Here is a 15,191-nt window from a genome sequence, read left to right on the forward strand (position 1 = left end):
CATGTTTGGTGGGACGGGGATTCGAACCCGCGACCCTCAGATTGCGAGTCGAGTGCCGTAACCACCTGGCCATGCCGGGCCAACAAATATGAAACGTAAATATGAACCTCAGATATTTTATCATACCAGATATTTGTTTGAAGTTAAGCACAAAGCTACACACTGGGCTATCTGTGCTCTGCCCACAACGGGTATCGAAATCAGGTTTCTAGCGTTGTAAGTCTGCAGACATACAGCTGTACCATTGGGGGGCACTATACTATTTTATTTTCCAATTTATAGCATTGTGTTAACTACAAACAAATAAGCCTTTGATGTTTGATGTTTATTATTAAACACAAAACTACGCAAAGGGCTAGCTGTTATCTGCCCACAACGGGTATCGAAACCCGATTTCTAGCGTTGGAAATTCGCAGACATAGCGCTGTGCCACTGGGGGGTCCGTACCGGATGAAAGAGATAAATAATGTTTCTTTTCTAATATATTTTACTTTCGTTGAATGTAAAACTCTTTACACATCAACAACAATACGTATCATAAGCCTACACGAACAATAAATAATGCTAATAAACTATTCAAACTTAAATACAGCTAAGTTAAGTGTACGCAAATTGTATACAGCGTTACTTAGCAACCGTATAAAACCTAAATGCTTTCTGCCATTAGGAGTATGAGTATGATATATTTACTATCTAAACCTTCTGCTAACTGTAACGAACGGCACAGCTTTTACTCCAAAAATATTTTAATTTCTGCCCAGTTACTTACCTTTTTCACATTTTTATTGTCTTATTGCCACACAAACTTCCATATGTTCTGATAGTTTCTCACTACCCCTACAGATCCCATGTGCAAATATCGTTACAATATATACCGATTAGTTAATATATATATGACGATATACAATTTGTTATAAATGATTTTCACTGTCGGTTTTGTTCTATCAGCTTCACCTGCTTCTTACTAATGACCTTGGCTAATGTCTTTCGTCTAAGATTTCCAACCACGAGTTTAAACAGAACAAAAGTTACAATTCACAAGAGTTGCATCGGGGGAGTTTGAGAGATATATGATCAAGCGGTGTTCCTGTCATTCGAGTTTCTTAGGCCAATTTTTTTCGTGAAAACGGCCGTTGATTTTGAGATGCGGTTGGTAACTTACAAATACTTGGTTTGTGAGCCTTCGTCTATTTTAAATCATTATTTCTTATCATGTATAGGTGTTAAGAAATATTTTCGGCTTCATAGCAAATAGCTATTTGGGTCAGAGGGTTCTATTTCGTTATGATTATCTCCACTTTGCAGACGAAGGCATTGGTTCTGATTGGTTTAAAGTATAGTTTTAGAGATGGTTTCTGACCTAAACGCACTACTGTGCGTGTTTTACGCTCCTTTTTTTTTGCGAAATATTATGTAATTTGAATGTACATCGTTTAACAATCTTGCTCGTCGAACATTGCACTTTAGAAAGAGTAGTCTTAAATTCTTCTAACCATCGATAAAGTTCTTCAAGCATTTTAAAGGTTCGTTCATCTTGGCTTACTTCCATATTTAGGGCAGATGCATGTCTATCACATTAATATATAGCTCTAGCATCAGCTTGAAGTTTTCAGGGAAACTGTAACTAATTGACATACGTTTCTATAATTTGTGAAACTGGATTTTGTTATTTTAAAAAGTCAAACTAGAATTTGATCAGGTTTAAGAAGATAAACTACAAAGATAACATTATCCTTTACAAAAGGGTTAGGTTCGATTGTAAAAAAAAAGTCACTCAATTTTAATTCTGAACATAAACACAGATTATTTTCATAGCGAATTACATTTAATTATAAAGCTTGCTTGATTTTCAGATATGAATAAAAATATATCTTATAAGGCTTTTAAACAGCACATTTTTGTTTAAAAGAGTGATAGGTACTCCATAAAACTTATAGAAATCAAGGCAAATTATTCATGGTAAAATCAAATCTCACATTGAAATTTACCAAATACAAACTTATCTGGACGTTTGAAAAATGAAAAAAATCATAGTTTATTTTTATGTGGTTATTTGTTGCTTTTGCCGTATGATTCCTCGGTAAACAAATATTTTATGCCATTTTTTTGTTATCGGTTTTAGTCGTGGCCAATAAAAACTTGATATGAAACAAACTTTTATAAACAAAAGACTTACACATACGATAGATTTTGTTGGTTTGCTTTATTTCTGGAGAAATTAATTATAAGAAATGGCTAAGAATTTGCAAGTTACACACTTGGTTGACTTTTCAAACTGGAAAAAAGTGTTCCAACCGGATGGCTTTCGTCTGATATGAAGTTGCTTTTGAATTTTTAGAAAAATAAACTATATCGAAATTTTCAACCATTAACAGGTTAATTGAAACTAGACAACAGGGTAACCCATACAGAAAATGATTTAAACACTATTTACACAAATTTTGCTTCTTTTGTTTCTGGAGAAACTCGTCTGGATATTGCAAAAGACAAAATCAGAACGTTGTCCAAAAGTGATAGAGCTTGAAGCTTATAATACTTTCGAAAACACTTTTGCGGTGCCTGTTTTTGGCAAAATGCCGAAAGCTGTTATTTAAAGAAGTACTGTGTCAAAGAGCATGTTAAAAGCTCTTATTCGTTATAAACCGAGGGTAAGATCCACGAATTGAAACATTTAGATTTAGCAACGTACATATTTATTGCATCACTAGCCACGTCTCGCTAAACGTTTGCAGTGGTTTTCATGCCCTTCGCTTGAATTTTCCTTATTCTATCATTTTCACACACGCCATTTAAGCTACGCTTTCTTGCAGGCATTATGTGTTAGATCAATAAATCCTGGTCCATTAAAAAACAACGCGGTCAGGCAAACAAACTCTTGTAGACGTAACTATTTAATAAAACCATATGTACTTAACTTTATTTAATAAAATTACACGTAAAGTAAACAATAAACTAAAGTAAAGGTATTTATAGTACAGTTATGAGTGTTCAGTGTATGACACGGTTTTACGAGTTATAATCTATGAAACGAACCGAATCTAAATTATTGCAAAGTAAAGTAAATGTAAAGTTTTAATGAAGGCAAACTTAGCTGAATATGCAGAAATGTCTGAATGCCTGTTCACAAAGTGATTAGCATATGGTTTTAAACGAACTGCGCGTACTTTAGACCTAAATAAGTTGAGAAACCCTATAGAAATTGTATTTAGTGTAATGCTCATTTTGTTAGGAAATTACACGCTGATTAACTGTGGTTTGTATGAAATACTTTGCAAATAAAAACCAAAGTTGAACTCAAAGCCACTTACTTGTCACGTGATGACAAGGACATTGTGCCATCGTGTAGCATACTTGTTGCATTAAAAGGTTTGTTTAAGAAAAAACAAGTAAGGTGACTCTGAATGCGAAAGCCAATATGCAATACGGAATCTTCGGACAAAGGCCTTTCTAATGATATGACATTTGTAGCGTTTGATCGAGAAATGTGTGAGAAAAGTTCAGGACAGGCAAACAGACAAACACAGGCATATCTATTATATGTAGGAGGTAGGTTAAGTTTGTTTGTTCCTTATGCACGGCCACATTTGTGAACAGATTCAAACCTAATTTTGCATGGCTACCCCACTTGGCGTACGGATGGTCAAGAACTATGTAGTTTCCTTGCTGGCTACCAACACAATGTTGATCACCCTGAAAGCGAGCACCATCTCTGTGGGAATTTATTCAAATGAGCTTAAATTTGATATAGAGGCTAAAAAAAAAGATTCTCTGTAATCAGTCAAAGATTATAAAAAGGTTATCACAGCAGTAGTAGAGACAATAAAGTTGACCAAAACAGTACTATTCAAACAAGCTCTCTTCAGGATCTCATCAGTTGACTTTACTTTTGGTACAAGGTATAAGCTTTACCTAACTTTCTATCAAAGAGCAAATTGACCTAGATTACTCATTCTTTCTCCAACTCTTAAAATCTCGCGAGCCATTACAAAGTTTTCACACTTCTTTTACGTATCTCACAGAGCCTTTGTATAAGCAGCTTACCTTGCCATAGAGATAATAACTACGTATTCATCAAGCAAGTGCACGTTGTGCAAAAAAAAAAGAAGGAGAGATGTTTAATATTTTATGGTCCAAGGGGTCCAGTAAAGTAAAAAAAAAAGTTTATTTATTTCACAGGATTTCACATAAGGCTGATAAGAGCTGGAAACGTAGATAAAAAGTTATTCAGAATTGCCACTTGATTATCTTGGACGAGTGCACAATATCACACAAAATAGCATTTTGAAGCGCTTGATCGCACTTTTGTCATGGCTGGAGACTTCCGTCAAACCTTGCCAGTGATTCCAAAAGGTATAGGAGCAGATGAAATTCGTGTATGTATCAAAGCTTCTTACATATGGCACCACGTTGTTAAACTAAATCTTACAACAAATATACGAGTACACTTCCGTGGAAACCAAACAGCAGACCAGTTTTCTAACACTTTACTTCATATTGGTTATAGTCACGTTTTAGTTAGATAGGCCAGATAATCAAATACATATCACCAGTGGTAAATTTGTCACAACTGACGATGAGCTAAAAGGATAGGTCGTCTCCAATGTCAAGGAACACTTCAGAAGCTACAAGTGGTTTTGTGAAAGAGTCATTCTTGCCCCTAAAGAGGAAGCAGTAAATGAAATTATTCTTCTTTGCTGAGCTATTACCTGGCCAAACAAAAAGCTCCAAATCAGTTGATACAGTGATAAATGCTGATCAGGCTGTACACTATCCAACAGAGGTGTTATACGCTCTTGGTGCTCCTCCACACAACTTGGAGCTTAAGGTAGGTACACTCATAATACTTCTCCGTAATTTGGATCTTCCAAAATTTTGCAATGGCATTAGACTGTGCGTCAAACAACTATTGTCCTATGTTTTGCAGGCCACAATCTTCAGTGGAAGTTCCAAGGGTTAAAATATTTTAATACCTAGAATACCCATAAATTCCTACAGATATTCCTTTTAAATTTAAATAGTTGCAGTTTCCAATCCGTTTAAGGTTGCCTATGTCTATTAACAAGGCTCAAGAACAGTCACTGAAAGTGGTTGGCTTGAACCTGTTGCCACCATGTTTCTCTCATTAGTAGTTGTATGTTGGATGTTCTAGAGTTATTAGTCCAAGCAATCTGTACATTCTTGCATCACTAGGCAAAACGTTGAATGCTGTTTACCCCGAGACATTGAATAACTGATGAATTTTCCGTTGTACATAAAAGAATAAAGTTGTTTTTTAGGTGATTGTGTGTCTAAGCTGTGGCATTCCTGTCAATTTGTCAAGTAGTTTTGTAAAAGAATAAAAGGATTTCAAATGGAACACTGATAGCTCGTTGAGTATTCAACATTTTTTTTTGTCCCGGTCAACGCTGGGTACATTTGGCTAGTTATTTACATAGGTTCTTAACAAAACAAGAATAACTTGTTTGTGATCGTAGACGAGCATTTTATATACTTTAATAAATTTATTTCAAAAGAGCGAGTGATACAGAACCATTTAAAGTGTGCTGTATTACCTCTACTTGTTGGACAAAACAGCACCCGTGTACTGCAACATCAATGCATATACCAGAAACTAAGACTTTACAGAGTGCTCTGAAAATTCCTGTTTCCTACAATGAAATCTCTAAACTTGAGTTTTCCATCAACTTGTCTGCTTCTTGACCATGCAGGATACTGATGAGGAGCATTTCTATATTCATATGCATGGATACCATCAACTTGTCTGCTTCTTGACCATGCATGATACTGATGAGGAGCATTTCTATATTCATATGCACGGATACCATCAACTTGTCTGCTTCTTGGCCATGCAGGATACTGATGAGGAGCATTTCTATATTTATATGCATGGATACCATCAACTTGTCTGCTTCTTGACCATGCAGGATACTGATGAGGAGCATTTCTATATTCATATGCATGGATAATATAAAACTTATAAAACAGGTAAAGAAAAGCTAAATTAACGTGTATTTATTTCCATAATGTTGGTGACGTGTCTCCTGATACAACGAGTAAACAGGCCCTTATCCAGTGTCGTAACACAACAAATAAACAGCAAATAAGCAAGCTGTCGTTATTACACAATTAGTAAACAACCTTGAAAAATCATCCTAGCAAAACTGGTAAACAACATGTAAAACCTTGTATTAGAACACATATAAGCAGTCGGCCTGTAGCATTATAAGCAATCCTCCTTTAAAGCATCGTCCTAATACCAATGGGTAGAAAACTTGTAAAACGTTGTCCTACATAGTGAATAAACAGTGTGCAAGCCATTGATATAGCACAATGAATAGTGAGTCAGTAAACAATCGTCCTATGAGTAAATATCCTGTAAGTCGTTGTCCTAGTATAGTAAATAAAAAGCCTACAAAATATTATCTTTTTACGATAAACTCCGGCGTAGCATAATGAAGAAACAATCTGTATTCTCCGTCATAGCACTTTGAGAAAACAGCTTGTAAACCATTGTTTTAGCACGATGAGTGAAATGTTCTGTAAATCAATTTTCTAACACAGTAAGTCATCGTCCTAGCAGAATGAGTAAACAGCCCGTAAACTGTTGTCCTAACACAATATGTAAACAAGTTCTAAATATTTTTCCTAGAACATTGGGTACACCCCCAGTAAACTGTTGTCCTAACACAATATGTAAACAAATTCTAAATATTTTTCCTAGAACATTGAGTACACCCCCAGTAAGATGTTGTCTTTACACAATAAGTGAATAAGTTCTAAGAGTGGCGAGTCTCAATTTGAACACCTGCGGGATTAATTTGGGATTAAATTTCCCATAATTCCATGTCACGTGTAACGTGACGTTAAATAATTTATCATCTGTATACTTTAATTTTAATTTAATTACTTTAAATACATTATCAATTATCAACTGTATGCCTACTTTTGGGGCACCCTGTAGAATTAACGTCACATGTCTTTTACTACGTTTGATATTTATCTGAATTATTCTCAAATGTTGTCATGAAAGTAAGTGGTATATGGTGGTTGTTTATTTTTAATACCAAAAAGTTTATATGAAAAAAATATTTCCTGTTACAATAGTGACGCTATAACACAGATGCCACGTTGAACACATTATTGCCATGTCAATGGATAGAATGAAATTAAATATCTTATTTGAAATTACATAGAGAAGGAATGCTTTCGATTATTACGCTTGTCAGAAACAAAAAATGACGTGTTTACTGGATCGTCTCATTACTTTTTCAAATTGTAAACGTCAAACTGTCCGTAAAATTAATATCCTTAAAACAGAACATAATTTGATTCTATAACTGGTGTAATCATGACTAGAACCTGGGATTAAATGGCCTGAGACCGAATACTGTGCTGCGAAACTGTGTGACAACAACAGAATCGTTCGGTTTTAAACGATGGAAGGAAGGAGCTGTATGATGCAGATGGCTTTGAATAAATCATAACTTAAGCACCCGTTTACCTTTTAGTTCCTTTTTTGTTTTCATCAGAGAAATGCATCCTGCTACGATCAGCAGATGCTTTTAAGGGTGTATTTATCTTATGTTACTTTCATAACATCCGCGTTTGGAGCGAATGTAGATTTCAAAACACAATGTCATTAGAAATTAATCGGCATCATTTATAAGTCTATTTAAACATTTACACGTACAATTTTAACTTGATCTTCGTTAAGTATTTCATTTGAACGTTGAAGATAAAAGAGCGCCTGAGCTCATATGTATATCATGTATTCAATCTTTTAAGCAGATTATTAGATTTTCGTTAGAGACTTAACAAATGTAAAAAAGTATTACAGTGATTAAATGTATATATATATATATATAAGACCTAATATTTTTTGCCAAATATTAGGTATTGCCACAATTGTAGTTGCGTTATTATTAGTAAATATAGAAGTAAATGCTATATGAGTATATCACGTTGTATAGATTAATGTGAACTAGGTAATGCGACTGGTTTCAACACTGTAGGATTTATTGAAGCTATTAATGTAGTGTTTGATTATGTGATTCTTCGCTTCAACATCCTTTGAAGTTGATAAGATTAATAATAGATTTGCTGGCATCATTATCTATTTAACAGTAGGTCTGTCTATTTTTTCACATCTCTTTCAATAAAATATATATATCAGAATAATTATGGTGCAAAAACAATTATTTTTTTCATACTTTCAGATCAGCGGATGAAATAAATCCATAATCCATCAGCAAGTTTTATATAAAACTTATCGTAATCCTAATCAAGCTCTGTGTTCTGGAAAACTTTAATTTGAAACAGCAAGATAACGATATCTGATATTTAAAACGTTAAAAACACTTTACATGTTAAAACAACTTCCATGTTTAATCACTTTAAACGTTAAAAACACTTTACATGTTAAAACAACTTCCATGTTTAATCACTTTAAACGTTAAAAACACTTTACACGTCAAAAGCGTTAAAAAGTTAGAATAAACTGAGCAGGGATAAACGGAGATGACATCTATAAGAAAGTGACAAATTATGTTAAGACGCACAAACGTATAAAGACTTAATATCAAAGACTTGGCCCATTTTTCACCATGCTGATACTAGTTTCTGTTGTATTGAAAAAGGAGGAGGGCCAAGTTTTCCCCAATTGCATCTTGTTTAACGTAACCATTTTAATATTACATCTTTACGTGTTAAAATCAAAGAAGTTAATTGTTTGTAAACGAACCTTAGACACATATATGTACAGGATGATTCAGACGTCCAGTGACAAACACATAACTTACAATTGAAGAAGTATAAGAACATCATAGTTAGAGGTACGGAATGAAGTGTTGATAGTTTATTCTGTGACAATATCATTGAGGTTCTTTAAGGTCACGCCCTTCAGAAATTTTATTAATATGCATCACACCCCAAAAAAATGGCAATAACATTTTAAACCAAAAAATGACCAACACCGTTTCTAAAAAACAGGCATAAATGAACTCCTTCTATGTATAAGGAGTTGTGCCACAGAAGATCAAAACGTCGGCTTTAGCACAGGCTGTTACCGAAACCTAGGTCAGAAATTTGCATAAGCAGGGCATTGCACCTTAGAATAACCGGTAAAAGTTTAGAAGTACTAAAATATAAGCCCCTACGTAAAGTATACTATTTAAATAGAGGCTTAGCATTCAAATGAAGAAAAGTTTAATGCGATCTTACTCTATGGTGAATGGTTCTCGGATGAATGTCATCCTTCATATCAGATGATAGGAAATGTGTGTCACCGGCTGCGTGCTAAAGACCCTTTTAGACGTGAGACAAACTAAAAAACAGCAACCATTATTTACAAAGAACCTAAACGCATCTATTGATCGTCTGCCACCATTTTATAATACTGCTTGGACACTTACCTCATCTACAATTTTGCTTCGAACGGTTGTTGTTGTTGTTGTTGTGATTTTGGTATTTTGTGGTTTAAACCTTTGTTATTGTCTACATTTATGTAGTTAACACTTTTGGTGATGCATATTAATAAAAGCTTCGAAAGACATGACTTTAAAGGTGACCTTTAATTTCCCTAATGATATTTTCACGGGTAAGCCCACAATACCTCGTTTTATATCACTGACAAGTATTTTCCTATACGTCTTTATTGTTGAATTATTTACTTTTCAATGGACTTCTGGCCCTGGCATGGCCAGGTGGTTATGGCGCTCGACTCGCAATCTGCGGGTCGCGGGTTCGAATCTCCGTCCCACCAAACATGCTCGCCCTTTCAGCCGTGGGGGTTTTATAATGTGACGATCAATCCCACTATTCGCTGGTGGCGGGTGGTGATGACAGCCCATGTGTAGCTTTTTGCGAAATTCAAAATAAACAGACAAAACAATGGTCTTCTGAATCACATCATATTATTCAATTAAAGCATAAAAACCTTTTCCAAACAAAATACAAACAATCAAATGCGACAACAAAAATGGCGTAACATAATGCAGCATAACACTAGGATACAAGTCACATGCTGGAAGAATATAAATGTACCCTTGTTTATGAGATGGCTGAAGGAGTAGGGCCAACATAGCGTTGGGGATATACCGTCTAAAACTGAAAGACTTCACCTCTATTGTTACTTGTGCTCTGGTGTTATGTTACGTTATTTTGTTGCTGCGATACTTTGTTTTTATTCCTTGAGAAGAGGGTTTTGTGCGTTAATTTAATAATAGTATATCATCAAAGATTTGGTCAGGTTGTATTTAACGTTTTCCTACCCTTTGATTTAGAATTTCACTTAACCGTATCATTTGTTCTATATTCATTTTCATATGTATATAAAATATATATTATACAATGGAATAAAATATAATACACATATCTTGTAAGCTAATATTTTTATTCTAAGTTAATTAATTTCTAATTACTAAATTTTCGTAGAGGATTCATAATTATATCACACCTGAGCGATGCAACCTATCTATAGCAGTCACTTCTGGGAACCCTGAAAACTTTCCTAAATAGCCAACAAGACACCATTTATGAATAAAAACACTATAATGTTTGCCGACTATTTGTGAGGACATTTATATAAAACTACATCTTATGCTTAGAAGTCCCCAAGTCTAAGTTGTATAGAAGGGCAAATAAACTTTCATTCTGTACGTGAGCTTTACGAGGATTGTTAAACTTTTATTTCTCCACTGTGGATTGGAAATATCTTAACTCTTTATTTTATACCAAACTTAAGTAAAACCATATTTGGTAGCTAAATTTTTAGATGTCATAGGAATATGAATATAAAACGTACACGTGTTCTCTACTATAGTTACGCCACTCTTACGTGACTCCATCATTTCACCAATCTAAATATACTCTACATACCCGGACACTTAGTTGTATTCTCAAAGGGAAGAACTTTATATTTTCAGTTTTGATTCGATTACATTTGTTTAAATGACTATGTGATAATACTTACTCTTGTTTGATTTCATAAGTTATTTCGATTATTTTTTTCAACAGTATTATAGGATTATAGTTACTTTTATCATTTTTCACTAACACTAAAAGATAACTTGGTAGAGCCAATAAGAAGAAAGAACTGAAATTTCTAGATCAGAATGAAAATTTCTCACAATGCTACTCCATAAAACAAAGTTTGATGTGTGCGTGTTAAGGGTTTTGAACTAAAAATAGTGATGTTTTAATGTTTATTATTCAGCACAAAGCTACACAATGGGTTATCTGTGCTCTGCCCACCACGGGTATCGAAACCCAGTTTCTAGCGGTATAAGTCTGCAGACATATCGCTGTGCCGCTGGGGGGCTAAAAATAGTGTTCCCCCTGTGGTACAGCTGTATGTCTGCAGACTTACAACGCTAGAAACCTAATTTCGATACCCTTGGTGGGCAGAGCACAGATAGGCCATTGTGTAGCTTTGTGCTTAACTTCAAACGATCAAAACGAATACCTAAAAGAAGAGCGATTATTTTGTATTCTGTTCCCGTATAAATTAAACTATACATTCACAGGCAAATAAAACACAGTTCAAGTAATAAACTATATACGTTTCTCAACCATCCTAACAAATATTCTAATGAACAGAGTACCCTAGCGATAAAAAAATATTTTTCAAGACGATAAAGTTTCGAATATTGTACCATAGCCAAAATTCATTGATAGATAATTTTGAAACTGTGAATTTTGAGATCATATGTTTAGTTTTTTTTTGTATGCCCTGAAATTTTATTTATGAAAAGTTATTTTATGCAATATATTGACTTCGTTTGACGCAAAGTATACGTATAATTATTTTTACTAGTTGAATTCAAATGTTATAAAAGTGTCAATATAACTGTAGCATTTGCAATTTTCAAATGTTTTTGTTATTATTGGATGCAAAACAGTTTAATTAATTGAGCCTTTTGTCGTTTCATAATTTCGTGGAAGCCGCTTGTGTACCTATTTGTTTTGTTTCAAAATTTTTATTACAACAGAAATTGTGTTTGAAATTCTGTAGTAGTTTTAACTCTTAATGTTTACATATATATATATGTCACAATTTGGGTAGGTAGAATTATTTTAATTTTGGTATCTTACAAATAGTTAAAAATGACTATTTTTGTGTACATTCCTACATACGCTCTTAAAGTCTAATACTTTTGAAAATTTTGTCAACGGTTTGGTAAGAATGAAAGACACTTTTAATAATTCATTTAAAGAAATATCTTCAATATTTAAAGATAGTTAAAAAGCAATGTGAAATATACTTTTTGATATATTTATTATAAAAGAAATACAGCGTAATAAATGACACAATCAACGTGAAAAAGGATAATAAAACGGTATTAATATTTTCTCCGATTTTTTTTGTTCATCGTATATACGTTTACTTCAACAAAGTGTATAATCCTAAAACAGTTGGAAAACCAAAGGACGATGTAAAATAACATTAATATGTATTTTAATAAGGTTGAGAAGTGGATTTATATATAACATATACCTGTAACAGCTTACATAACTTACTACGACGTGTTTCGCGTAGAATACGTCGTCATATACTAACCAAACATTCGTTGTTTTCAAGCTAACAATAAAGCTTTTTTTAACGCTGCATGAAACTGTTGTAGATTGGGCTAAATACAGTGTTCTCGATAGTTCTAGTTGCAACTTCATAATATATATTATTTTGGCTTCTTAGTGCTTTGGAAGATGACAAATTGTTATTCCAGAAACTGCATTATTGTTACCTGGAACTTGTGACTTTGGATATTCAAATGACTGTGTTATTTCCTCCTTATGATTAGTAAGGCAAAATATTGATAGACCATTTGTACTTTTATAGTATAATAATAATTAAGAAATTAATATTAACGTTTTAAAGATATGCTTTCTTAGCATGTACCTAGTTTAATATGTACAACTTTTGCGCATGCAGTATCATTTATTAAAAAATAAATTTCCAAACATATGGATATATTCTATCTATTAATGAACACATAAACCTGATGACATAAAATCGATCAACCTGCCAGTTCCAAATAACCATCGAATCTTCAAGGAAATCTACTTATCATACAGTTAAAGTACTCCGTCAACGTAACTTTGAACACTCTGAACACTTTCTAACTTACCTAATTAGTTAATATGAATTCCCTTAGACTACTAATACACATCAGTTGATAATACACTCTGCGGCTTACTCTAAGTATGCTCTAAATTCTACGTGTTTTCAGTGTAGGTATTAAACTTTAGAGATAAAACAAAACAACAGTATCATCTTTATCATTTATGCCATTGAGTTTGATATCTTCTCTAAAAAAATCAATGTAACATCTAAAGTGATATATATATATAACTGGGCTAAAAAGCTGGTCAGAGACCCCCTCGATTTAGGCACAGCCGTCATTCATTTAAAAATCATGAACGCAGCTGAAAATTCAGAATGTGTCCAGCGGCATATCACTGGTTCGAATTTTATACTTTCTTGCACGCAGCCCGGTACGTTGATCACTGAAACCCTCCCAGCTCAGATGATTACAAGAGAACTATATTCTAGATGAACAATTTTTAGCGGTATCAACTGAACAAAGGCACATATTCAATAGTTTGCTTACAATGTATGAGTGAGTTATTTTGTAGACGATGGATTATTTAGGTAGTTTTTTCGTTTTAACTTGTGTGATCAACGCCAAAGCTCATGACAGATCCTTGATGAAGTTTTTATTACAAGATATCACCAGGTATTCATATTACACAGAATGCAACACGTCAAATATTTTATCAATATCAACATGTTCCTTATCTATACGTCTATTTAGGTTGTCAGTGTCCCATGAAATACGCATTATTAAACAATCGTTATTGTTAACCATACCGCCGTTATAGATCATCTGGGAAACGTCTTGTGTACAGTTTACCACACTAAAGCGATCATAAATTTACCTCTTTATCCCTTATACCGAGCTTCCCAGTGGCACAGCGGTATGTCTGCGGACTTACAACGCTAGAAACCGGCTTTCGATATCCATGGTGGGCTGAGCACAGATAGCCCATTGTGTGTGGCTTTGTGTTTAATTACAAACAAACAAATCTTTATACCACCGATTTCTATTTTAGAGAGTTTCTCAAATAGCAAACATTTATACTAAAACGCTGTTGCGGAGCTGTTTTTTTTTTTTTGTATGTGATAATCCACAATTTTTTGGCACTGTTTATAAAATAGCAATCATTTTTTTTTGCTAATTTCCGATAAGGTTGTGTTGTGGGTGTTGGAAAATTGTTCATTATATTTTGATGTGTACAATAAGTCATCGTTTTAAGGAAGTTTCTAAAAGATTAAAAGCAGTCAGAATCAATACTTTTCTGCTTCTATGAACTTTATGGAAAAAAAATCAAATATATTCCACTCATTTACTGTGTGGATATAAAGTATTAAAACAAAATGAGATGTAATATTATCAATAGAGAGTTTATTTTTTGTATTTAAGCGAAACATCAAACAATGGGCTATCTACGCTGTGACCACCGCGGGTATCGAAACTCGATTTTTAGAGTTATAAGCACGCGAACTATCCATTGACCCACTCGGGAGAACGTTAGTGAGACGAAGTGATTCGTTTATTTATACAAGAGCTTCTACAAGCTCCCAGTAGTAGAAGGATATAAATTTTATGTTACTAAAAAGTTCATGTTTGTAGAGCCAAGCGTGGCCTAGTGTGAATCAGGGAATATTTGGTTAACAACCAGATGCAGAAAAACCTATCACCCCATTTTGGACCGTAGGTGCGCTAGAAGTATGACGGTAAAAATCCCGCTTATTGGTCAGACAAGTGTAGCTCAGACATTGGAGGTATGCGCTGTTGACTACTGCTTTCAGTCTAGCCCCAACAGATCTAATGAAGTAATGAAGAGCTGCAGCTGTGGAACCGTACCAACAGATCTAATGAAGTAATGAAGAGATGTAGTTGTGGAACCGTACCAACATATCTAATGAAGTAATAAAGAGATGTAGTTGTGGAACCGTACCAACATATCTAATGAAGTAATAAAGAGATGTAGTTGTGGAACCGTACCAACAGATCTAATGAAGTAATGAAGAGATGTAGTTGTGGAACCGTACCAACAGATTTAATGAAGTAATGAAGAGATGTAGTTGTGGAACCGTACCAACATATCTAATGAAGTAATGAAGAGATGTA

General features: G+C 33.9%; 1 protein-coding gene across 1 annotated transcript in view; it reads right to left on the bottom strand.

The window, feature by feature from the left end:
* The window catches only part of LOC106478075, a 131,866-nt gene that overhangs the window by 110,355 nt on the left and 6,320 nt on the right, over positions 1 to 15,191 (bottom strand). The gene's annotated exons all lie outside the window — the stretch shown is intronic.

This window comes from Limulus polyphemus, unplaced genomic scaffold (assembly GCF_000517525.1).
Source record: "Limulus polyphemus unplaced genomic scaffold, Limulus_polyphemus-2.1.2 Scaffold178, whole genome shotgun sequence".
NCBI classification, from domain to species: domain Eukaryota; kingdom Metazoa; phylum Arthropoda; class Merostomata; order Xiphosura; family Limulidae; genus Limulus; species Limulus polyphemus.